The 25,580-nt window shown below is 41.5% G+C and overlaps 1 pseudogene; it reads left to right on the forward strand.

The window, feature by feature from the left end:
* Positions 1–342: 342 nt before the first annotated feature.
* Positions 343–6,212, forward strand: LOC148024519 (14-3-3 protein 7 pseudogene; annotated as a pseudogene).
* Positions 6,213–25,580: the final 19,368 nt, after the last annotated feature.

Here is a 25,580-nt window from a genome sequence, read left to right on the forward strand (position 1 = left end):
GCCCAATCGGGCATGGCACTGCTTCTTCAGCTCTCTTTCATTGTCATGTAGCTTGGCTTGAGCTCAATCCCTAGCTCAGGACCTCATCTCCCACTTCTTCTCTTCACTTTACCTACTTGGCAGCCATAGCCAAGCAACTTGGAGCTTTCATATCTCTCTCTCTTTTCTTTTCTGTCATTTGCTTTCTTCTTCCTCTCTCCATAGTCCCGGCCATGGCATTCCTCTGATATCTTCTTCCCACACTTCTCCTTGTTGGGACCTTCACATCCACTGCCCCCCTTCCCGTGTCTGGATCTTGTTGATTTGCCCCACTTTACTCAAGCTTCCCCCCTCTTGTACATCATGAGTACCGAGAAGGATTGTGAAAGCCATGTTTACATGGCCAAGCTTACTGAGCAAATAGAGCAATATGATGAGATGGTTGAGTTGATGAAGAAAGTGGCCAAGCTTGATGTAGAATTGACAGTTGAAGAAAGGAACTTGCTATCTATTGGCTATAAGAATGTCATTGGAGATCATCGGGCTTCATGGAGGATATGGTCTTCCATTGAGCAGAAAGAAAAAGCAAAAGCCAATGAACAAAATGTTAAACAGATTAAAGAATATCGTCACAAAGTGGAGGAAGAACTATCCAAGTTCTGCAATGATATCTTGATGATTATTGATGAGCACCTTATTCCTTCATCCAGGACAGGAGAATCGACAGTGTTTTATTACAAGATGAAAGGTGATTACTTTTGGTATTTGACCGAGTTTAAGATAGGTAGCGAAAGAAAAGAAGCTGATGATTAGTCTCTTAAAGCTTATCAGGCTGCATCAAACACAGTTGGTACAGATTTGCCACCTATCCACCCTATCCAACTTGGACTAGCTTTGAACTTTTTAGTCTTTTATTACGAAATTATGAATTCTCCTGAGCGGGCCTGTCATCTTGCTAGGCAGGTTTTTGATCAAGCTATAGCAGAGCTTGATACACTAAGTGGAGATTCATACAAGGACAATACATTAATAATGCAACTGCTAATGGACAACTTGACTTTGTGGACGTTAGACCTTCAAGAAGATGGAGGAAGACATGGAGCTGCCTATATCCAAATGGCATCAATGTGCCCATTTGAAGACCTTGAAGACATGAAGACAAATGCAAGCAAAGAAAACGTAGAAGAAGAGGACCAAAAGATCAAAGAGGAAAAGAATAAGAAGAAGAAGCATAAAAATCACGAAGACTCTGAAGTGGCAAGCAAAGTGAAGAACAAGTACATGATCAAAAGAGCAAGCTGGACTACTCTGACAAGAAGACCTACAATGAATTGAAGATTTATGTCAAAAGTAATGTTGAAAACTACAAGGGCTTGCCGGTCCTTGATCCAAATTTTTACTGATTTTTTTAAGCCTTGTAATTCCTAGCCCTAATGCTTCTAACATAAGCTTGTAAACTCCTCATGTAGCCTTGTACTATAGCCTCTGTAAGGCCCCTACTACAGCCTCTAGATGACCATCATGTTTGTGGTACCCACACTTAGCCTTTTCTGTGACAGCCTCTGGTGTTTTGCCATGTTTATGGTGTGCCCACACTTTGCAGGTGTTGCTCTCACTAAAGCCTCTACAAACTTTGTACTTTTTGGTTGTGATTGAGGAGGGGTGTTGAGATATTTGCAATCACACCTACTATGGCCTCTTTGTATGAGGCAGTTCTGGGCTTAGGACATGCAGGAAGACTGAATCCCATATGCACAAAAAGGGAAAATGCTACCCATCCAACAACTATAAAGCATTGTACTTGACTACCACTCTTTGATATATGATGAATGCAATATCATGATGCTTTACCATTTCAGTTAGTGTCTTGGTCATTGTCAGTCTTATACACAAGATTGTGTTTATGAGTCCAAGTCTCAATCTTGGAACCTAATTTACTTGTGTAACAGGTCAAGTCTAGTCTATGTCATCATGAGCTCATTCTTCATCTTACGTCCACCATAGCTCCCATGTCCTAGATCTCACACATTTCCACAGCATTCTTCATCATTGACAACCTAACCAACGTCCTAGATCCCTTAATGCCATCTGAATTGCGTTCTAACCTAATAGCCATGTCCCACAAGTTTTCTCTAACATTTTTTCTTTTTATTCCACTCAATTTTGATGCATGGATTTTTTTGTATTAATTTTCAACTTCATTTTCGTTGGTATTTTTACTGTTTTCTCCATGCAAATGTGCCCTATCACCCTCGAAACTGTGTTCTACCTTACCCATCCTATTAGTTACTTCCGCGCAGACATTTTTTGTGTTCATTCTTCTTTGTTTTGATCATCATATTTTTTCGTATTAATTTTTATTCCCATTTTCAGATGTATTTTTTTCATTTTTCCCATGTGAATGGATCTTTTCCTTGCTCGAACTGCGTTTTGATGTGAGTGGCATGTCTGTCATATCACTCCAGATATTTTTCCTTTTGATTGCCCTTCGTTTTGGCCGGTGAGTTTTTTGGTATTAATTTTCGTGTGTGTTTGTATGCCCGATTTTCATCTTTTTCCAATGTGAATGCCCTTCATTGTCCTTGCACATCTCGTTTCACTTTTCTACCCTTTGCCTCTCATCCTCTAGCTTATTCTTTTTATTGTTTGCTCATTCGATGCTCGATTTAATTGTTATTAATTTTTCTGTTAATTTGTGTTTTGACGCTTTGCGTGTTTCCGTGCGAATGCTTGCATTTTTTGATTTTTCACGTGTTGACGCATTCATGCCAATGTTCTTTCCTCATGTGTATGCCTCGTCCATCGTGTTTGCATGTTCGATGCTCACTTACCACATCAGTGCTCGACAAAAGGACGTGCCCTCGACTCCCCCATGATCCCCTCTCCACCTGGCTGGCCTCCCTACCCATGCCCACGAGACCACCCCATCTGCCCTCTAACCCCATTGCCCGCCCACCCTAAAGTGAACCCCCTTTAACCCCACTGCCTGCTAACCCTAAAGGTAACCTCTCACCCCCTCGTGCCTTATTTCCAAACCCAAATTTAGTTTAACCATTTTCAATTAAAAACAAAAAAATGCAAAAATAATTTATAAAAAACACACACCACATCCTTGTCGCTCATTGTATTCATCAACACACAGACACACATGCACACGCACACACACACACACACACACACACACACACACACACATATATAATATTAAAAAAACCCACATATCTATCTATATCTATGCATGTTTTTTTTTCTTTATTTTTCAAAATCACGACCCACACTACAAACTAACCTTTTAAAAAAAACACAAACTAATAAAAACCAACAACACCAAAACTTACCACCAAAAAAAAAAACACAAAACAAAACAACACCACTAAAAAAAAAAATTTTAAAACCACAATAAAAAAACAAAAACCCCCAACACATAACCAATCACACAACTAATACTTACATAACATACCCACCAACACCCATTTTCTTAATTTAACAAATAAAAAATCACATAAAAACAAACACAAAACCAATCCCCTTATCCCCCTATTTTTTCCCCCCTTTCCCTCATCTCCTTTTTCCTCTTTTTGCATGTGACTGCCCCCTTTTCTATTGTCTTGTGTGTGTTAATATTCCTTACAGGTCTTGAATGTGTAGGGTTGTCGATCTCATGCACGTGTTTGTGATTGTGGTTGTTCAAACGCAAGGACATGCGTGCAGTTTCATCCGCGTGGTGGAGAGCTTGCAATTGTTCACACATAGTCCACGTAGTCTGTGATCGGGTACCACATTTCTCTCATTTTTAATTCTTGAAAAAAAAACCATAAATACATTTACAAATTGTTTAAAAATAATAAAAAATCAAATAAAATAAATAAAATTACAAAAAATCACAAAATTGTATTTTTTTTTAATAGAGTATTTTATATTAATGAAAAATGCTAATAAAACATAAAAAATATCACAATATTATTAAATAAAAACACAAAAATTGACAAAACTTCAACATATCATACAAATTTCATAACATCTTGAATTTTTTTTTTCTAGAAAAACCCAAACAAATTTCCAATGTGATTATGACTATTAAAAATACATAAAATTAGAAAACATATTGAAAATAATTTATTTGAAGAAAAAAAAACTTCAACAATGAGACATTGTGGAAATTCCCAAAAATGATTGTTTTGATGCCTTTAAAAAAAGCTCACAAATTTCCTTTCATATTTCCTAATATTTGTTGCATGTGGGTACTCACATTCATCTATTTATTTATTCACAAGAAAAAAACAAACAAATACATGGAAAAACAAAAACAAAACCAAACCCAACTTAAAACACATATATACAAATTTATGAAAAAAACATTTAAAAAATAAAACCCTAACACATAATTACCTAAGTGCCAAACCTTTTTTTATCCCTGTTCTTTTTATATTAGTATTTGGTTTTTCATAACTTCCAAGAGGCCGGTTGCCACTTAGTCGCCTTGTTGTTTGTGCATGAGGATTTTTTTTTTGGGGATTGTTTGGAAGTGGGATTTTGTGCATTAGACCTTGCGGGTATTCACACACTCCTAGGTTTTTCTCTTTCCCTCCTTCACATGCATTGTAACACACAAGTAATTGTAATTAAAAATCAACTGACCATTGCACCCACAAAATAAGCATAATGCACATCCTAAATTTTTAATTAAAAGAACCAGCTGTTAATTTATAAAAGGAACCCCACCGTTGCATGAGCACATAGCACCATAATCCACTTAATTTGGTAATTAAAAATCCATTCATAAGTTCATGCGCACATGCACTATACACACAATTAATTTTTAATTAATAACGAACCCCCCAAAGTCACACATGCATGTGCTTTGTGCCACAAATCATGTAGCTTTAAAAAAAAAAGAATTGCATTTGTAGAGACCCCTAGTAGATCTAGTCAAGTTAGTCTAAGTAGGGATTAGGGTGTGAATACAACTCACCATGCATTAATCAAATAATTTAATAATGACTTGTGAGTGATTGATCATCTAATAAAAATGAGTTGCATAGTTTTCACTCACCCACTTCACTGCACCATAGGTATACACCTTACGATTACGGGGATTGGGATTTTTCTTGATCGGAGATAAATATATTTTCTATCTATATTTATTGTGATGGTTGGAGTCTATGGTCGGAATTTTATTTTCTTTTGAGTGTTTGATTACGGGGTTTGTGGGTGCTTGTATGTATGCATCACATGAAGCTTTCAGTTGCATATGTGCATAGGTCATGCTAGATTTTTCGTAGGATGTGAAATGCTTAGGGAGGTTTGGTCTAGTCTAGTCAATGTATTATTGTTGCTATTTTTGTTTCTCCTATTATTTATCTTAATGGTGTTATGTGTGGGTTTTGTAGGAATCCTTCTTCCTTTTCTTGATTTTGTGTGTGTGTGTGTGGATACTCTAGTAGAGTGGTCTAAATGGCATCTTCTTCCACTCCCCCACTTGTGATCTAACATGTACTATTATTGGTCCATGATTATTGTCTTCTCTTGGATGTTGATTGTATTCGAAATGCTGGCCTTCATCTCTTTGTAGCCTTGAAGTTCCCTCCAATGGTGGATGCAAAGCTTTGTTACTCTTTTCTGGAGACTTACAAGAAGCTTTTAGGCTGGTTTATGGCTGTCGATTTTGTTTATCCCTTGATACTGTCAATGAGGCCTTGTTCTTGCCTTTTTTAGCTTCCCCTGTGCCTAGTGGTAATCATTTATTATCCACTACAGAGATCCTTGCTTTGTTGCATAAGGAAACCTCTACTCCTTTGGTAGCAAATAAGGTTATCACTAGTTCAGGAGTATCAGTGGCATATATTTCCTCTCCTTTATGAAAGCAATTATACTAATTCCCCTAGGACTACTTTATGTTAGGCAAGCTTGCTTCAAAGTGTTTGTCCTGAGAGCTCTTCACGGCCTCTATCAGGATCCTAGAAGGGGAGCTTAATTGGACAACCTTTTTGTTGGCTAAAATGGATCAACATTTTCAACGAGTCATGAAGGGTCAACTCAGTACTGTTTCCTATGGGGTTTTCCTATAGAAAATCATTCATTTGGAACCTCCCCTAGATGGCATTCCTATGCCTAATCTTGTTCCACTTCCGGAGCAGTCTCTTCCACCTTTTCCTTCTCCTCCTATGGAAGCCAATTCAGATCTAGCAGATGTACCCCCTACCAGAATTATTCAAAAGAAGCGTGGCACATAGAGTCCTTCTAATCCTCTACCTGTTCCAACTCTTGTGGTACAAATTTCGATCCGTGATGTGTTTAGTAGCTCCGTTCCCTCATTCTTGTCTTGTACCAATCTCTTTGCAGTGCAATAGGAAGGACAACTGGATCCACAAATTCCTCCTTCCTTGGAAACAATACTTTTGGGATCTATGATGTCATAGTTAGTTTGTGGTATTCAATCTACTTTGGAGACTTCCATGACTTTATCTCTTTAGAAAATATATATAAGAGTGTATACTTCATTGCAAGATAAGGTGGATTCTTTGACTAGTCATCTTAGCAAAGCTGTGGCTAATTTAGCTTCTGAAAAGATTGCTTTGAGTGATATCCATATACAAATGATTGTAGCTACAACTTTGATGGCTTCACAGAAGGCCATGATTAAGGAATTATAATCTAAGGTTGCCACTTTAGAGGAATCGAATGTGTCCTTAACCAAAGAGAAGGATGCCGCTCTTGAGGAAGTGATAGACTTAGCTTGTAAGCTTGGTATTTGTGAGGGCTAGTTGCAACATTCTCAAGAAACTATAGAGTTGCAAAAGAACTTTATTGATGAACTTAATCAAAAAGTTGTTACTCTTTTTGTTCCTCCTCTAGCCCACATGATGTCCTCTTTGTTATCTAAGGAAGAGCTAGATCGTCTATAACAAAAGGCTAATATATTTGATGGATTTTTTGCCAAGGTAGAGTGCCTTTAGCAGCATATGAATTGTGTCCATGAAGATTTTGTCCACTATGCTGAATTGGTGTCACCTCCATCATCATTCTGGATTCACTCTCAACAATAGTGCTTTGCATTGTACAACTTCATGAGTAATGTGGACTTAGAACCTCCAAATGATGGGTGGTAGAATATGTGGTTAGCAGATATACTCAAAGCAATATTTGTTAGATTTGTTGATGAGTTGATCTCTCATGAAGCTCAATTATTATCTTTTATGTATCTTTGAGGAGATCTTCACATCCTTGATGAGGAGGACATGAACCTTTAGGTAGGAGATGTGATTTTGCAGGTAGTCATGTATGTCCATTCAGCACTGAAATGACTTTAGTTGATGGCCTGAAGAATTATCATCAGTAGACATTATGGTGTAAAGGCTATGCTTGGTATCCTCATTTGGAGGATGATGTTTTGGACCCTCACCATCGACAGAGTGTATTTCACAAGTTAGATATTCAGTCATTGAGATCCCAATTTTTGAACCATATTGCCAACAATTCTTTATTCACTGAGGATTTCTTTTCAGCTTTGATTTTTGATGTTCCATCTATCCTTTTGATCCTCATGATATCCCACCTCATTCCTTAATTTCTTATCAATTACCCTTGTATATTTCCATTCTCCAATCTAATCCAGATAGTATCGCTCTTTTATATTTTACTCTTGTCATTTTTCCTCAAATTTGAGTTTTTACTACATGCCCATTTATTGATGATCCTATATCCTCGCCTACTCCTATTGAATCTCCCTTTGTTGTTCAACTTATTCCTTCTATTTTTCCACCAAAATCCCTTCAAAAATTTCTACTTTCTTTCCCTTCTTTCCCACTGTCATTATCCCTTCAAATATCTTCATTCTATGATTTATCTTACCCACCTCTTCACTCTTCTCCTATTATCCCTTTACCATCTCCATCTGATTATATTAATCTTCCTCCACAATTAGTGATGGATACTCTTGGGTACAACAATGATATCCTCCATCGACGATAGTGGACATTGCACGATTCTTTGATAGGACCAATGCTTAATTGGCCTATCATTCTTGGTTCCTGGGACACTTATGCGTAATGTTTTACTTCTTATCTTCAATTTGCTAGAGCAAATGCTTCTTTTGAGGATACTTTGGTATGCTTGGTGTCTCATTTTTGTTGGTATCTTGCTTTTGTGTATTAGCAGTCTCATATGAATACTAGGAAGAGTATTTTAAACTTGATGATTAATCTGAAAATGAGGATGTGACTATTGCTCAGATGGATGTTCTGTATTATTTTGCATAAGATTTTCCTACTAAGTTCATTATCATGTTGGAAAGGATATGTTACTTATAGTTTCTCTAAAATGTGTCTCTATATTTTGTGGATGAGAACAAGAGTCTGGAATATCTTTAAGCTGAGTACGAAGTTCAAGAAAAAATATCTTCATCCTATGTAGTCTGTGGACACTCTCTTGGATGTATTGATCCTTTTTAATGAAAATCTTTCTCCTTGCTCTTCATTTTTGGGAGCATGTGCCATTTAGACTACATTGTCTTGTGTCCGTGTGAGTTTTGTATATGTTCTATGATTTGTATGTGGTGTTTTATCCCTCTTGCATGGAGTTGACGATAAAGATGAAGCTGATTGAGAAGATGACTAATGGTAGTTCGTGATTCTATCTATGGGATGGATGCTTATGGCGGAAGAAAACAAACCTTTTATATCCTTTAAAAGTTTGTCATGCTTTTCTCTTTCTAAGCTGTGATAATGGATAAAGGTGTTTTCCTTTCGTTGCAATTCTTTATTAGATATAAGTTATGAGTTGGGTTCTTGGATGGTGTTTCCCAAAGATGTTAAAGAAGATCAAGCTGAGCTATATTTTGAACTTCTATTCTCTTTTTCCTAGGTCACGAGGACGCTCCTTGATTAAGTGTGGGGATATGTTGAGGGTTGAAATGACTTGATTTTTTTGTTGTTTTTTGTTGTTTTTATGGATTGAATGGTTGATTTTTTATGGATTTTGTATGATGATTAGGTGTTTTGAAAGTGTTTGACAATGTTTTAGATGAGATTGATTAGGTTTAAGAAGCTCATGATGTCTTTCAACGGAGATATGATGTTCTAACATGTTTTGTCAATGTCTTGCTAGTGTTTGATTGGGTGTGTTGTTGAGCTTCTATTTTGCTCTATTTTCCTTTTGTATGAGAGGTTGGAATAGTGATTGATGGGGTTTAAGAGTTTTTGGAAGATTATTGGTTGATTCTTGATGATTTTGAATGATTCAAGTTGAGCTAAAGGCTTTTGTATAACCTTTTGTATGGTACTATAGACCCTCTGTTGACTGTCTGTAGAGCCTCTATTTCTGTTCTCTTCTGTATGCCTCTGTAAGTGCTATGTGGGATGAATGTGTAGCTTGGGGAAGTTTTACAACCTTAGGAAGAGATGAATATGAGTTCAAAATAGCTCAAAGAAGTGGAAGAAGTAGCTGTTGAAAACTTAAGTAAAGACTGAAGTGAGAGTGACACTATTAAACTACGAAGGGACACTGTAGTGGCCCTAATGACCTTTCATACTAGACATACCTCTTGGGAGGGGTAGCCACCACCAAAGAGGGGTTATGAATGATTATTCTTGATTATCCCATTATACTATATATATATATATATATATATATAAAGAGAGAGAGAGAGTGTGTGTGTGTGTGTGTGTGTGTGTGTGTGTGTGATAGTAAAATCTATGCAAAACAATGTATCTAGGAGTGAGAAATTGTGAGAGAAAGTTATGGAACCTTTCAAGAAGAATAATATGTGATGATTCCCATTCAAAGTGGTGTATTTCCTTGTGTCTTTGTGGTCTCTTGATGAATTCTATGAAGAATATGAAGAACATAATCAATTTTGTTTAGGTTAAAGTCGTGGGAGAATTATTTTCATGAACCTATGTGAAGATTTCTTGTTCTTGGTGTTTTGATCCTTGTTGTGGTCACATAAAATATGAAGAACATGCTTGTTGATGATACAATATAGATTTTGTTGCAGCAGATTCTCCATTTTCCTGGTGTTCCTCTTGGGGCTCTAGCTTGGCTTGAAACACTTGAAATAATAAGCGGTCTATAGGTCTTGGCGGTTGAGTGTGAGTTCCCACATTTTGGTTTCATTGCTAGGACAACAAGTTCAAGCTTTGAGTGCTTGCACACTCAAATCGTGTATTGAAGTAGGGTTTGACCCCAACCAGTGCTTGAGATAGGTAGGAAGTGAGGGAGTTGAAGAGGTATTCAATCTCCTTTGCATGTAAGTTTTTTGGTTTTTTGGATTTAGGTAAGTAGGTTCAATTAGTGTAAGTGGCTACATGTGATTTGGATGCATTTAGGTAAGTCAAAAACAAGGAAAACAAAGAAAAACATAGTAGGGTTTCTACTATAATAACATGTCCAAAACAAGGAAAAAAGAAGGAAAAGAGAGCTTTAAGGCATTAAGACGGCAACAAGAATGAACAGAGAGGTAAAAGACTAAGCAAAGAGGGGTTTAAGAAGCCAAGAGGATGGGGGGAGAGCTCATTTGTCATTTTGAGTTGAGGGAGAGAGCTCGAGAGAAAGAGAGAGAGCTACAAGATTGGAAAACCTTTTGTGCTTGGCAATCTTCATGACTCACCTTCGAGCCCTGTAGGTTAGCTCTAAGTGTACCTTCATGTTGGATAGTTTATTCTAGGATTATAGTTGAGAGATTCATCAAGGCACCTGTGAGATTCGGCATGATTTTGACCATTTTGGAACTTTTGACGTCGTCCTCAGATGGAGTCACAATCGTCCGAGTGATGCTACCGCTCGGCCAATTAGTCCACCACCCATATGAACCATACCAGTCCAAGTCATAGAATTGGCCTCGAATGGCCGCTCGACCTTAGATAGCCAAATTCAGATTCCCAAAATAGTCCACTCAAATGCACAAACATTCGACCTTGGACGACCAAGCGCCCATTCACTCGGACTGCTCGAGTTGGATGCGGTCTGAGTTAGACACTCAGAATATTGTCACTCAGACATTATCACTTAGACAAACTATGTAGAATCTAGATACTGGAAAAGTGGACCCATCCCAAGGCAGGAAAAGCCTAAGCCCAAGCTAGATGACACCCTCATAGGCTTGTAGATGCATAGAACAGCTCATAGGGCTGCTAGATTCACGAATTGTGACCTAATGGTCCAAAAAACGACTGCAATCTCATTGACCCTCAACCACATGTCCCAATAGAGACCTAAACTAATTGACTGAACTGATACCCCTCAAACCACACATTTAGAACACTAGAGACCAAAATGAACTAGCTAGAGTGGGTTCACCCATACGAAAGGATCAAGAAAACTATATGCTACACTGTACTATTTTCATTGAATTCACACATTGCATCAATTAAACATTTGACTTGCACCAAAAAAGTTGAAAGCTTTATTTCAAACAATGCACTTTGAGGAGCACCCCGCTAGGCCAAGGACACCAATCACCAAATACTGGGATACTTGAATCATTGAGGCACTTGGGGAGCAACAACTTGATAGGCACAATTATGGATGTAGTTCTACTACTTGGCTTGATTCAATTTGATTAACACGCTAATTGCTCAAGAAATCGGCAACATGTCAAGAGTCAACAGCAACCTTGAAAATGATGAGCTTGACTTGGGAGAGTTCCCAATTGACATCCAGCAAATGATAACCCAGTATGAGCTACAAACCAAAATGGACCATCACGATAGACTAGCTAAGGACATCATAGCCAATCTCAAGGAAGAGTAGAAGTTGGAAAAGAAAGTGCTGCAGGGCATAGCTACTTAAACCAAGAGTAGTGAGCCCAAAAGCTTAGGCAAGTCATAGAAATGTGCGAAGTCCAATGCGTCTTAGATCTCACCAATCGAAATAGGACACGACGAAACACTGAGATGGAGATAACACCAGAGGTTGATCTTATGCTGAGTGAGATTCTCTCACAAAGTGACTCTTAGACAATATGGCTACAAAGTAGAGCCAAGCAACCCTGACAACTTCATTGCTAGCAAGACTAGGAATCACCCCAAATTCTAAGAGCCAAACCAAGATACATGTGGTTGCTAAGAAACTTGACAAGTATACAATGACTCATATAGCTTTGTGGAGTAGTTTGAGCAAGTATGCAAGGTGAATGGCCTCACGAACCTTGCTTAATGCATACAAGCTTTTGAACTTTATCTAGGAGACAAAGGATGGATGTGGTATACTAGTCTAGACAATGTTGACAAACGTAATAACTTCAATAATCTCAAGAGTCTCTTCATTAAGAGATCCTTTGAGGCAAGATACTTTGACAACCTCATCATCAGGCTGATGAATGTTACTCAAAAGAACAAGGAGGGTATTCAAGTCTATGTCACCCGTGTGTGGAGTATTCAAGGAGAGTATTCAAGACTATGTCACCCGTATTCACATAGAGCGACTTAGCAAACAAGCAATCTCCACCATGTTCATAAGGGAATTCGAAGTGAAGAGCTTTACAAGGCCTTGGTGAGTAACTCAAACCTGAAAAGGGACATGCTAGCTAGGGTCTTCGAAGAAGCCATACGAGTGGATGACCTGCTCAAGGAGAGAAGCTCAAGATTCACAAACCAAGATAACAATACCTCTAGAACCTAGGAAAGAAGTATGACTGTTAGTGAAAGATCTAGCCAGAGCACCCAAGACAAGGGAAAGAGTGTCGAATAGGGCCAAAAATTGATAGACGTGAAGCTAGAGTTGGCTAGGATTCAAGAGATGATGAGAAGGCTCGCACAACCTCACATGCAATGTGTGCATTCTAGAGGAAACCACCTTCCGACTGAGTGATGGATCCTAGATCCGGACCCTATGCCAATTGTGGTAGGTTTGGCCATGATGCAATGCATCACCAATTATCTATGTGATTACCATACTACAGCGACACTCTCAACCTTACTACCTAGGGAATAGACCACCACATTTTGGAAGGGGAGCTCCACTAGCTTTCCCAATACCCAATGATTCAAAGCTAGTTGTCCTTAGGATGGATATGAACCCCATAGGGATACCTAGACCACCTGGACGCATCGTGACCCATCCCTTGAGCGATGCTTCGATACATTACATAGAGGAGCCAAACGAGGACAAAGTTTACATGAACCCTTATGTCTCGTATGAGAAGAGGATAATCCCAACTTGATGGATTTCAGACCAGCCGGTGATGGCATTGGATAGGGAAAGATTTAAATGTCTAGGGGGACAGAACCAATAACCCATCTCATGCTGGGCTTGTGGTCACCTAGGGTATGACTCATCTCGATGCGCCAAAAGGGAGCAAGCCAATTGAGACAAGACCGACCTGAGATACCCTAAGTGTGGGATCACACACTTGTATGCCAAGTTCCCTAGGCGAAAACCTTTCACTAGTTTGGCTATCATGCCATTCGTGCCATTGGGACTATTTGGAATTGAGACACTTGATGGTGAAGCCATGCCAATTCTGCTGAATGTCATGACCCAAGCATAGGGAAAGCAGGCCGGTATTTCATTACCTGGACCTAGCAACCATGACACAGCTTCAATAGGGAAGAAAAGGTGTAGAAGAAGGAGAAAGAGGGTTGAGATGAGGATTACACTTAAGATAAATAGTGCCGCTATGTTACCAAAGGGGAAACAAGCCACGGACATAGAAGTAGAGACATCTGATTGACAATAGAAAAGGAAAGTGCCAAGATTAGAGAATATTCCAATCTAAGGCACCAATTAGAAGTGGTTGATAAGGTTAAGGAGTGGGTGAGAGAAGCCCAAGTGCACCTAAAGGATGCTGAACCTTTTATTGAAGATGAGATCGATGAGCTCTCTAGTGTGAGCACGCTAGCCTCGCCTACTCAGTTAAGGTCAAGAGACGCATCCGCACACCATGTAGCATCGCATAAACAGAGCCTAGATGCGTAGGTAGATTGCCCAAGATTATTGGAAAAAGAGTGTAGATCCTAACAAAATGTAGCTGGTTGGCAACTTGCTCACGATGTTAATATCGGCCCCTATGACTCTACCTTTGGGAGAACTGCTTAGATAGAATCCAACCTTATGGCAAGTGCTGAAGTAGTGGGTAGAAAGACCAAACAAGCTTGGAGGAACCGACTTGCCCCCCAACCATGATGCAACCATGTAGATACCCAACTTGACCCTAAACTCAGTGCCTAAGTCATTGCACATGAATGCTTTCTGGGAAGGTATGGAAATGCATGTAGTCCTACCTATCATAGCATTAGGGGATGCCATAAGAAAGGGGATCATAGACATAGGAGCAGGAGTCAGTATACTTAGCCATATAATCCTACAGGCTTGGGGTAACCCACCTATGGAGGCTGTAAGGTTTAATGTCATGTTAGCCAATGGAATGAAAGTTAGACCATTTGGAGTATTGAAAGACTCGCCCCCCTTGAAGATAGAGAGAGTCGAGTTCTCAGTGAACTTCATAGTCATGAAGGGAGTGGACTACAACATCGTGCTGGGCCAACCCTAGATGCGAAATGCATGAGTGATAGAAGATTGGGATAATGGTTTCATGTTCTTAAGCAACAAATCAGAGGCTGTAAGAGTCAAGATGATACCTGGAAGACCACACTGATTGACCTAGATGGCATCTCCACTATCTTGAAAGGAGATCATAGATTGGGAATTCTTATGGGCTACTCACATCATGAAGTATATCCCTTGCCCTGAGAATGGCCAGGATTGGATGCATGTGCTAGCCCATCAACTTGCCATTCCCAAATGACAAAGAGGATTATAAGCAAGTTGCAAGGACAACCAGTGAGTCCCATAAAGCCACAACATCTCAGCTTTTGAAGGGTAAGACCCTGCCATTAGTACCACTTTGCATGATGGTTAGGAGCTCTAGTAGACAACCAACACGTGTCCCTTTCCACGTTTTGTCTAACAAACTTGAGCTCCTAAAGGATCCTTGAATGCTTGATAAGAGAGCTAGCAGGTAACCTAGCTGCCAATCTCAAACCCATTAAGGATCTCATGGATGAGCTGAAGTGATAGTGGACCAAAGTGCACAAACTTGAACCTAATGTACAATTGGGCACTGATCATGGATGAGAAGAGGGTTGATAATAGAAACCTAGGAGACAATGAGCAATTAGAAGGTAATGGTTCAAATGACAAGTATGAAGACTAATACTCTACAAATGAGGAAAGTGAGAAAGAGGCCGAGATGATAGAATATGACACAGATGGCCGAGTGATTCAAGAGATATAAGTAGAATCCAAGCCATGAAAAGCCAATGTCTTTAGGATTAAAAGAGGAGTCTTAAAAAGGGAATGTGATTGTACTTGGTTGGACCACCTAGGAGTAATAAACTATGAGCAATAGACTAAGAGCAAGCTAGATTAGTTAAACCAAGTACCACACCACTCCTTAGAACAAAATCAGCCTCAAAGTTACAACTACCAATAGAAACTCCTTTTTCTAGCGAAGGTTGCGAGTTTAAACCAAGTTGGAAGTGAGCTCTAAGAGCGACCCGGAAATACCCCAACCACCTATGACCAAACACACCAAAGGGGACCTGCCAGTCCACGTAAGGTGCATGTGGTTGAAGGAGGAAAAGAGAAAGCATCCAAAGGGATCAGAAGCCAAAGAACAACATAAGCCCCAAGACCTACCTAAGCACTTCACAAAGTTTAAAAAGGGCAATAGTGTAGTGATCTTATTAGGAGCTAAGAGGCAATGATAAGTAAATGATCTAAAAGAAGGGCTTGCTAAGGTCAAGGAAATCAACTTGGTAGGGGGAGGGGAAAAGCCTTGAAAGCAATGGCGAACCTAACTAAGTAAGAGGAGGTTGATCTCATCGCTCTCCTGCGAGAGTACATAGATGTATTTTCTTGGTCCTTAGATGAGCTCAAATGAGTCTATATGAGGGTCATGATCCATAACATCTCGATGACTCCTGATGCAACGCTAGTTAAATAGTGGCCATACCTAATGAATAAAAGTACACACATGCCATCAAGAAGGAGATAAATAAGCTATTGAAAGCTAGATTCATCTACAAAATCGAGCACATGCATTGGCATCACCCATAGTGGTTGTCTTGAAGAAGAACAAAAAATTCGAGTGTGCATAAACTATGAAAAAGTCAATCTTGTGACAAGGAGAGATAACTATCCACTACCCTACACGGAGCACATGCTCGAGAGAGTAGTGAGAAAAGAGGCCTAAAGTTTCCAAGATGTCTGCTCATGTTATAACCAGGTACAAGTATACCCCGACGATAGGCATAACACATCGTTTGCGATGGAATGGGACGTATTTGCTTACATAGTCATGCCATTTGGGATAATGAATGCACAAGCTACCTTCAGCACGTCATGTGTGCTATCTTCAAAGACATGGTTAGGCGAGAATTGGAGGTGTTTGTTGATGATCTATGTGTCCAATCCAGTTGGAGGGAACACATGGATAAACTTTGCGCACTCTTTGAGTGGTGTAGGATGTATAATCTCTACTTAAACCCCTTGAAGTACCATTTCTGGGTAAAACATGGATATATCCTAAGGCACGTGGTGTCTAAGATGGCATTGCCATTGACTTATCCAATGTCAGAGCCATTGTCGATTTACCACTATCCACAAACTATAAGGGAGTTTAGTGTTTAATTGCTAGACCCCTTTACAATTCGCTGATTGTATTCAAATGGATTGAGAAATGCTAACGCTCTTATGAGGAACCAAAAAAGGCTCTTACAACCGCACCAATCCTATGAGCCCTAGATTGAAACATACCATTCCATGTGCACATTGATGCCTCAAAGTTCACCATGGAAGCTACAACTTGGTGAACATAATCTTGATTATCCTATGAGTTTTGCTAGCAGACAACTCATAGATATAGAGATAAATTACTCCACAGAGAGGGAAGGCCTAGCCATGGTATTTTTTGTAAAAAATTTTCATCATTATCTTTTGTCTATAGCCTTTACCTTCTTCGTTGACCATCAAGCTTTTCTTGATCTAGTAAACAAACCTTGTGCTACAGGACGCATAGCTAGATGGGTTGCTTCTGCTTCTAGAATGTGACTTCTTTGTGGTTATATGCAAGGGTAAGCATCACTATATGGTAGACCATATGTCCTGCATACCCATAGGAGAAGTTGTTGGGACAAATAATCATAAACGACTTGCCTAATGTGCACCTATTTAACATTCTAGTGAGAGAGACCTATTCAGAGTCAATCTGACACCATATTGTGTAGATGGCATAGTCCAAGTCCTAAAGCATGGATTGCCTGAGAGACCTATAGGGAAGGCTAGGCTAAAGCACCTTATCCTTAAGATTTAGCCCTATCAGTTAATTGCTGGTTAGCTATATAGACTAGGATAGGATGGTTATTGCAAGGATATGCATGTGAGCACGAGATGCATTATGTGCTTGTTGCTGAAGTACATGGTGGAATTTCCGGAGAACACTTCAACAAAGACATTACAACACACAAGGAGCTGCAATCTCAGGTGTGATACCCACCCTATTCCACAATGTTGCTATGTTAGTGAAGCATTGCGATGAATGTCAAAGGACCAAAGTACCTATTTGTAAGAACAAGATGGAGTTGACCTCGATAATAGCATGATAACCCTTTGAAAAGTGGGTGATTGACTTTATTGGGCCAATTAGCTGCCCTACAATGCAATACTTATAGGTGAAATATATCATTGTAGTGATGGATTATCTCATGAAATGGGCCAATCGGGCTACTAGGAAAAATGATGCTAGGACCATAGCTAAGTTCCTTTGGGAGGACAGGTGATCTCACAAATGCCCCATTGAGCTAGTTTAGTGATCAAGGCATGCACTTCATCAATGAAGTGATTGCCCATGTACTATCCACATTCTTGATCATCCATAGAAAATAATTGACATACTATCCTCAAGCTAATGGTTAGGCGAAATCCATGAATAAGATCTTAGTGAACATCTTGACTAAGGTAGTCTCTGCCTCGCACAGTGACTGGGACAATAAACTCATGGCAGTGCTCTGGGCCTATAGGATAGCCTACAAGATGGTGGTAGTGCAAGCACCATTCAAGCTGACCTATGGGATTGAAGCAATCCTGCCAATGGAGTTTTTCATTCCAAGCTTGAGAGTGGCAGTGTAAGAGAGATGGGATGGAAAGGAGACATGGACGGAATGCTTGGTAGAGCTAGAATGCCTTTTTGAGACCCGACTCTTAGCTATCCATGTGCCAATCTACGAAAAGGTAAGACACAAGAGCTGATTTGACAAACATGTCAAACAACTTGACATTGAGCCAAGTGACCTAGTGCTATTGTACTCTATAAAGGGCCATAAGAAGAAGATGAAGTTCTGAGGATTGGGGCCTTTCAAAGTCTACAAAATTAGTCGAACTAGCAACATAGAGCTTGAGACCCTCGAGGAAGAGGGTGTATGCTTCTTTAATGGTAGTTGCCTCAAGAAGTACTACCCTATAATACATCCCCATTGCATGAGCCTTCAATTCTAGAACCACTTATGATGAACGTAACAATAACCACCATCACTAAGATAGAGGACAAGGATGAGGAAGTAGTGACACCTATATCTACACATGTCAGTGAGTGATTACCCAAAAACACACACCTTTGGTGCACTTATTGACAAGGGAGGTGACTTTAATGTCCTTACACACGATCATTGGACCCTCACTGGTCAGCCCCAAACTGTAGCCTACTAATGCTAAACTCAACTTGTTTGGGAGATAGTCCTACTCACTACTGGGAAAGTGCAAAATAGCGATCTCTATCGAGACTAAAAGCCTACCTATGATCTTCTATGTGTTGCCTAACAATAAGGCCATTGGTAAGAAATCACCGCTAGGATGTGCATTCAGGAAACAAACACATTGCAATGTCAACTATGACTCATAGCGCATTCACCTTACCATTGGAAATGTTTAGATAGTGACAGATTTCAGCAAGGGGAGTGCGGCTCCATTGAAGCCTAGTGCCATCGATAGAAGAATCAAGTGCAAGGTCTAAGGAGGGGGATCGTGACTTGTCTCACCTTGCTAAGACAAATTAGCTGCAACCCCAAGGAAACACACTTAATACTACTAAGCAACAACTCAAATGAGTGCCCAAATGACAAGCACAGCTACATAGAAGCTAAATTGCATGACCTGGTAGCCACAAAACCTTATGCCCTTTGCCTAGGAGACAAAGTTGGCGATACAGAAACAAGCAAATGGTCAAGCCGCCATGATGGATGCCCAAAGGCCTATTGTGCGCTCAAGGCTACTACAAAGGTAACAACTAGATTTGGTTACCCAAGACTACGAGTGACACACATGTCCCTCAATCCAGGCCCTTCAACCCACCTCCACAAAATGGTGAGCCAACTAGGAATGAGACACCAATTTACTCAAAAAGCACCAAACCCATAGAACCTCAATGAGTCTATCGACCAAAACCATAGGCAGATACCCTTAAACCAAATCAACTCGACACTCCCAATATCCCAACTATTCTATATGCAGACAATAGTTCATCACCTGAGCCCCAAGATCAACCCCTTGCACAAGTGGCTGCTAAACACCCTATTGACCAATCCATGAAGCAGACATCAATTTCTAAGTTATCCAGTCCAACCTCCCACAGGCCTCAGAACCCTCCTATGATGAGCCTAGATCTATCCTTATCTTGGCCTTGGAGCTAGCTACAAATATGGGAATGACTTATTCACATGGATTAGATGACATGATGCCACCTTCAACCATGATAGCTAGGAACTATGAATGGTTGGACTTAGACCCCTCCTAGACAAGGCATTAGCAGTAGATGTACGCTCCTTGCCATGCACCTGTGAGGAATTTGAATTCACATTTGTCAAGATTCCCATGGTAGCTAAGGAATTGATCACCAATGAGATCTCTTGCGAGTATGCTTGCGAACAACATTTGATCACATCCTATAGTAGAAGCAAAGTCTCTATAACAAGCCAGGAGTTAGAAGAGCTCAAAAAGCTAGCCGACTTTGACTCTTCTTTTCTACGTAAATGCTATGCTCTTCGTCTCTAATGGGAACAAGTGAGTTGCCAAATTAGGACCAATGTCGAGTAGAGATGGGAAATCAAAACTTCTAAGTATGATCCAACCTATGTGGCTCCTACCTCGTTCAAAAAATTGACCATTGATTGCAATCGACTGTTAGAGGAACATGTTATGGACATCCCTATTTCAATTGCATCTTGATTGAGAAAGAACTGCACATTGCTAGCAAGATGAACTCTGGTGACTTCCTAACTGATGTCTTGACCTACATTACACATGTAGGCATTAGACCTCATGACATGGACCATCACCCCCAATTAGAGTATGGCCCAAACTTCTACGATTGGCTCATGAGACAAAGTAAATCAAAACAAGTATGCACTTAATGCCCTTAACCCTTCATCCTCTAATCCTAGGAAGGATTTTGATCAGTCCCGGGGGGAGGGGGTGAGGTGAAAAATAATATATGACTTGAGCTTTAAATCGAATTTTAAAAGCAAAAAGGACGAATAGAAGTCAAATTGTACTTAAGGAATTTTTTCCTGAAATTCTTGGTTGGATTGTGTGGATTGCTGGAAGCAAAAATTTTCATTCTATACTTGAGCATTTCACATTTCCATAGCATATATTCATGATCCCCTTATCTTTTTGCAAAAAGTCATTTTCAACTAAATTAAGAGTGAGCTGTTGCATCATGTTAGGAACCCGAGATAGTAGGGCATGACAAAGGTAGCAAGCTTCCATTCATGGAAGAAGAGCATGCCAAATATGGCCTAAAGATAAAAATAAGGGCCTTTAATCAACTTAAGTTCAGAAGCATCGAGAACTTGGAAGGCATGGCAATGGAATGGCAAGTAGTAAAACAGATTGTCAACTAGTGTAATCTTAGTAAATGTATGGAGAAGGTCAAACAAACCATTGACCACAGCAAGTGTATGAAGTTCTTGTGAATTTTCAATGCTAATAGGAATTGTGGCATTGTGACAGTGAGGCAAGGAGGAGAGACTCGCAGAGTAGAAGTGGAGTTGAGCCCCAAGATGATGGAAAGAGCTCTAGGGATGGTCAACAAGCCCAAGAGGTGGCCCAAGAGAGATGTTTACGGCATGCTAGAGATGAAAAAGAACCAAGTATACACAAATGATGGAGTCATCTTAGCTGACATCCCCGCTAGCTACAAGCAAAGACAATCCATGCTTTATTGTCCAGTCAAAGGTACAATGCTTGATGACTAGGATTGGAGTGCCATTACTCGAGAGCCTTGTAGCTAAGTCTCTAGATGAAATCAATTGGAATGGCTGTGTGTGTAAGATTATTGAATCTTCAGCAAAAGCACTAGCCATAAGAGCTAGAGTAGCATGTGGGGAGTCTTTGGCTTCCATAGCGGAGACACTAAGAAAAAAGCTAGTAGCGAAGGCCTCCAACATAGGCTTTGGAGGTGTGCTCACCGTCATCATCTAGGAGGCCATTGGAGACTTAGAAAGACAAGAGTGGTGGAAGAAACCCCCAAGTGCTCACTAGCCCACAGATTGCTTGTGTAGTCATCCATAAAGATGAGCACCCCAGTCTCCTCCTCCACTAGAATATTAGGGGATAATGAGGCTGCGAGAGTGAAGAAAGAAGAAGCAAAGCAAGTTGCAAAAAAGAAGAAAGCTCTAATCCAAGTCTAGCATAGCAACAAGAGGATTCGAGTGAGAAAACTATTAATGGGTGTTACCGTGTTTCCGACCACGTTACCGCAGCACAGAAAAGCGGAAAATGGGAGAAGGAAAAAAGAGCAAAAAATGTGCAAGAGCAAAAAGGCGCTTCGACTAGCAACCAATCCCTGAAAAATTCAAATATTCGGACACGACCCTCAGAAGGCTTCAGTATGGGGCCACGGCAATAAAAGAGGAAAGGCACACCATTAAAATAGGGGAATGCCCCCAAACCTATGTAAAAGAGTGCCAGGCTCGCTCCTGTGCAAAGTGTATGCATTAGAAGGAAGAGGGTAAGCTAGGATGGTGGGAAATGGGAAAGAGGGCCTAGGCTCCGACCGGCCATGTAAAAGAGGAAAAGGGGATGACCGCCCGTAAAAGGTTTAGGGTTTTGTATATAAAGTTGAAAAATGAATGTGAAGCTCATTCTTTGGTGTGTGGCAAAAGGAGTCCTCTTCTTCTTCTCTTCTTCTCTCCTTCTTGCTTGTGTGTGCTCTTGAGAGAGGGAGTGTGAGAGTGTGGGGGAGTGAGTGTGTGTGAGGGTGAGGGATCTAGAGGGTGAAGCTCTTAACCATCTCCTCTTCTCTTCTTCTATTCTCTTCCCTTCTCTTTTCTTGTGCGCGCGGCTATGGAGGATGGAGCTTGGAGATGGAGGAGGCTTGAGGATGCTAGTGCTAGCATCTAGGATCGTGGAGCTACCGGAGGGCGAGAGAGAGGAGGGTACTCGATCAAGCATCAAGGTAAGCTCACTACACTTGTAGGATCGACGGCGCGTCGGTTAGGTGAGAGATAGCCATTTGTGCTCGCTTGGAATGCTTGAAACAATAAGCGGTCCGTGGGTCTTGGCTGTTGAGTGAAAGCTCCTACATTTTGGTTCCATTTTTGTCGGGACCACGGATTCAAGCTTGAGCACTTGCGCGCCTTACATCAAGCATTGAAGTAGGGTATTCATCCCCGAAACGGAGCTTGAGATAGGTAGGAAGTTGGGTGCTTTTAATCTTTGAAACCAGTAAGTATTTTGGATATTTTGGTTGTTGATGATTGGAAAGCATGGAGAATCTATTCCAGTTTTTTGTCTTCGAATTTTGTTGCATTTAAGGTAGGTTAGAGCTAGGAGATCAAAAGAAAAGGGGTAGGGTTCACTGTTTCAAAACAGGGTAAAAATAGGGAAGAAGTCATGCAAATGCACAAAATGCTCGCTAGTGAGGACTAAGATCGACAAGAGAGGAATCGAGGGTGTCAACGCCATAGCTAGGAGGGCATATAAGAACCGGGAGGCCAAAAGAGAACTCATTTGTGCCATTTTAGTGTGAGAGAAAGAGAGAGAGAGAGAGCTAGGAAGCCCCCAAGCCGTGTGATTCAATCGCAGCACCGACGTACTCACCGACCCGTTCAGGTACATCAATCCATCCCTCAAACCCCCTAGATGGCATCTGGAGGTTTGTGCTTGTAATAGTTGAGTAAATCGCAAGAACCGGGCAAGATCGGCATCGCGCGGTTTCCATCGCGCCGTATTCGGCCCGTCCGAGCTACTGCTTCTAGGCCAAGGCCCAGAATCGGCCTTCGGCCCCTTGCCATTCGGCCGCTCGGCGAGAACCCTAGTCGGCATTTGGCCCGTCCGAGTCAACCCGTCCAAATGACTCTCCTCAGACCGTCCAAGCCATAACCTTTTGATGACGTGGCACATTCGGCCTGGTGCCATTCGGCCCGTTCGAATTAGCCCATCCAAATCTGCCAACCCTGTCATTCGGCCCGTCCGAGTAAAACTCATTCGAGCCAAATTTGGAGATTCGGCCCTTGACCCCATGCCATTTGGCCCGTCCGAGTGATCCACTCGAACCTTGCAATTCGGACCACTTGGTCCGAATGCAGCCTTTTGCCAAAGCTGTCAGAAATTTGACCCGACTGACGAACGTGCATTAGCACAACTTGTTGAAACCCTTCGGGCGTTCAGAACTTGATTCTGGCACCCAGGATAAGAGAAATCGTACTACGCAGCCGCTTAGCGATGGGTAGTAGACAGTTGAGGCGACCACGGACTAGAACGCAAGCCGCTGAACCACAAAGACCCGATCGATCAGAAGTGAACAAGGAAACAAGCAAGGAACCCTAAACCCTGACTAAACGGCTGGAAAATGGACCCACGAGCCTATCAAGCCAGAAGGAAGCGAGAGTGAGTGGGGCGCTGAGGAATTGCCTGCTGCACTCACCTTGAATTCTGCACTTGAAGTACACTTAAGGAAACTGAAAGCCTGATTGGGCACAAGTGCACAAGGAACAGCACACTCATCGAGCGGCGGTAAAATAAGAATTGTATTCAGTGGTTAAGAGAACTCACTCAGATAAATCGCTCAAGGAACCCGCCAATAGGAGAAGAACCAGGACGTAGACGAGCACGCAGAACGTAGAAGAAGAACCAAGCGAGGAGCGCCAACAACACGGGCCTATCACGACTAGTGACCTGGTTGACAGCGCAGTGAGGCATAAGGCTTCGACCATGACGGAGGAAGGCTCGGACCATCGGTTTACCGAGGAGCTCAATGTGAGCGCATACCCAGATGCTATACAGTAGATGGTGAGCAGTTACGATGCGCATGCTCGGTACGAGCACCATGGCAGAATGGCAGATGCAATCATTGCAGACGTGGAGGAGGAGAGAAGGCTAGCCTGCAAGGCATTGCAGGGCGTAGCCGAGTATAATAGGGATCAACAAGCCAAGAGCCTGAGGCAAAGCATGGAGCTACATGAGGTGCAACGAGTGCTAAACTTGGCTGGTCGGAACCGTACGGACCAGGAGAAAGCACTAGAGGGAGACCTGACGTTGAGCGAGCTCCTCATGAAACGGCTGCTCGATAACACCGCAGTAGAGCAGAGTGCCACTGCGCTACCAATGTCGCTGCTTGCAAGGTTGGGGGCAAACCAGGGCTCAAAGAGCCAAGCCAAAATACCTATTGTCGCCAAGCAACTCGACAAGTACCAGCCACCTGACGAACCGTACAGCTTCGTCGAGCAGTTTGAGCAAGTCTGCAAAGCCAATGGCCTCAACGACCAGGCTCAACATTCGCAAGCATTCGGACTTTGCTTAAGCGATAAGGGTAGGACGTGGTATACAAGCTTGGACGCCATAGAACGAGCCAACTTCAATAACCTCAAGGACCTTTTTGTCAAGAGGTTTGCCAAACCCAGATACTTCGACAACCTGCTAGTACGCCTGATGAACGTCAAGCAAAAGGAGAAGGAGGGCATCCGTGACTATGTGACCCATGTGAGAAGCCTCCTTAAAAGAATCCCCTTAGGCAAGCGACCGACTGACAGGGCAGTATCGACTGTATTCATCAGCAGAATTCAAGATGAGGAATTGTATAAGGCATTGGCAAGCAACTCAAGCTTGCAGCGAGACGTGGTGGCTAGGGTTTTTGAGGAAGCCATCAGAGTCGATGACCAGCTGAAAGAGCGGAGCTCCAGGAGCTCAAACCTAGAGGAAACCAACCCGCGGAGTTTAGAGAGAACACTAGCCTCTAGTGAGCGGTCGAGCCCATCACCCCAAGACAAGGGAAAAGCCACCGAGGCAAACCAAGGCCTGGCAGAGGTCAGGATGGAGTTAACCAAGATACAGGACCTGCTGAGACGATCAACGCGCCTGCACATCCAATACGTGTACTGTGGGGGAAACCACTTGCCGGCCGAGTGTCAAGACCCTAGGTCAAGACCTTGTGCCAAGTGTGGGAGGTTCGGTCATGATACTGAACAATGTAGACTCCCAAGAAGGTTTCCATACTCGCAACCCTATGGCCAATCTTATCTAGCTAACAGGCCGCAACCGTTCTTCAGAAGGGGAGCTCCATTGGCTCTACCCGCGCCTAACGATGTGAGACCCGCCGCCCCTAGAAT

The sequence above is a fragment of the Lygodium microphyllum genome, chromosome 15, assembly GCF_053477565.2.
Source record: "Lygodium microphyllum isolate KBCC chromosome 15, Lygodium_microphyllum_v1.1.10, whole genome shotgun sequence".
NCBI lineage: Eukaryota > Viridiplantae > Streptophyta > Polypodiopsida > Schizaeales > Lygodiaceae > Lygodium > Lygodium microphyllum.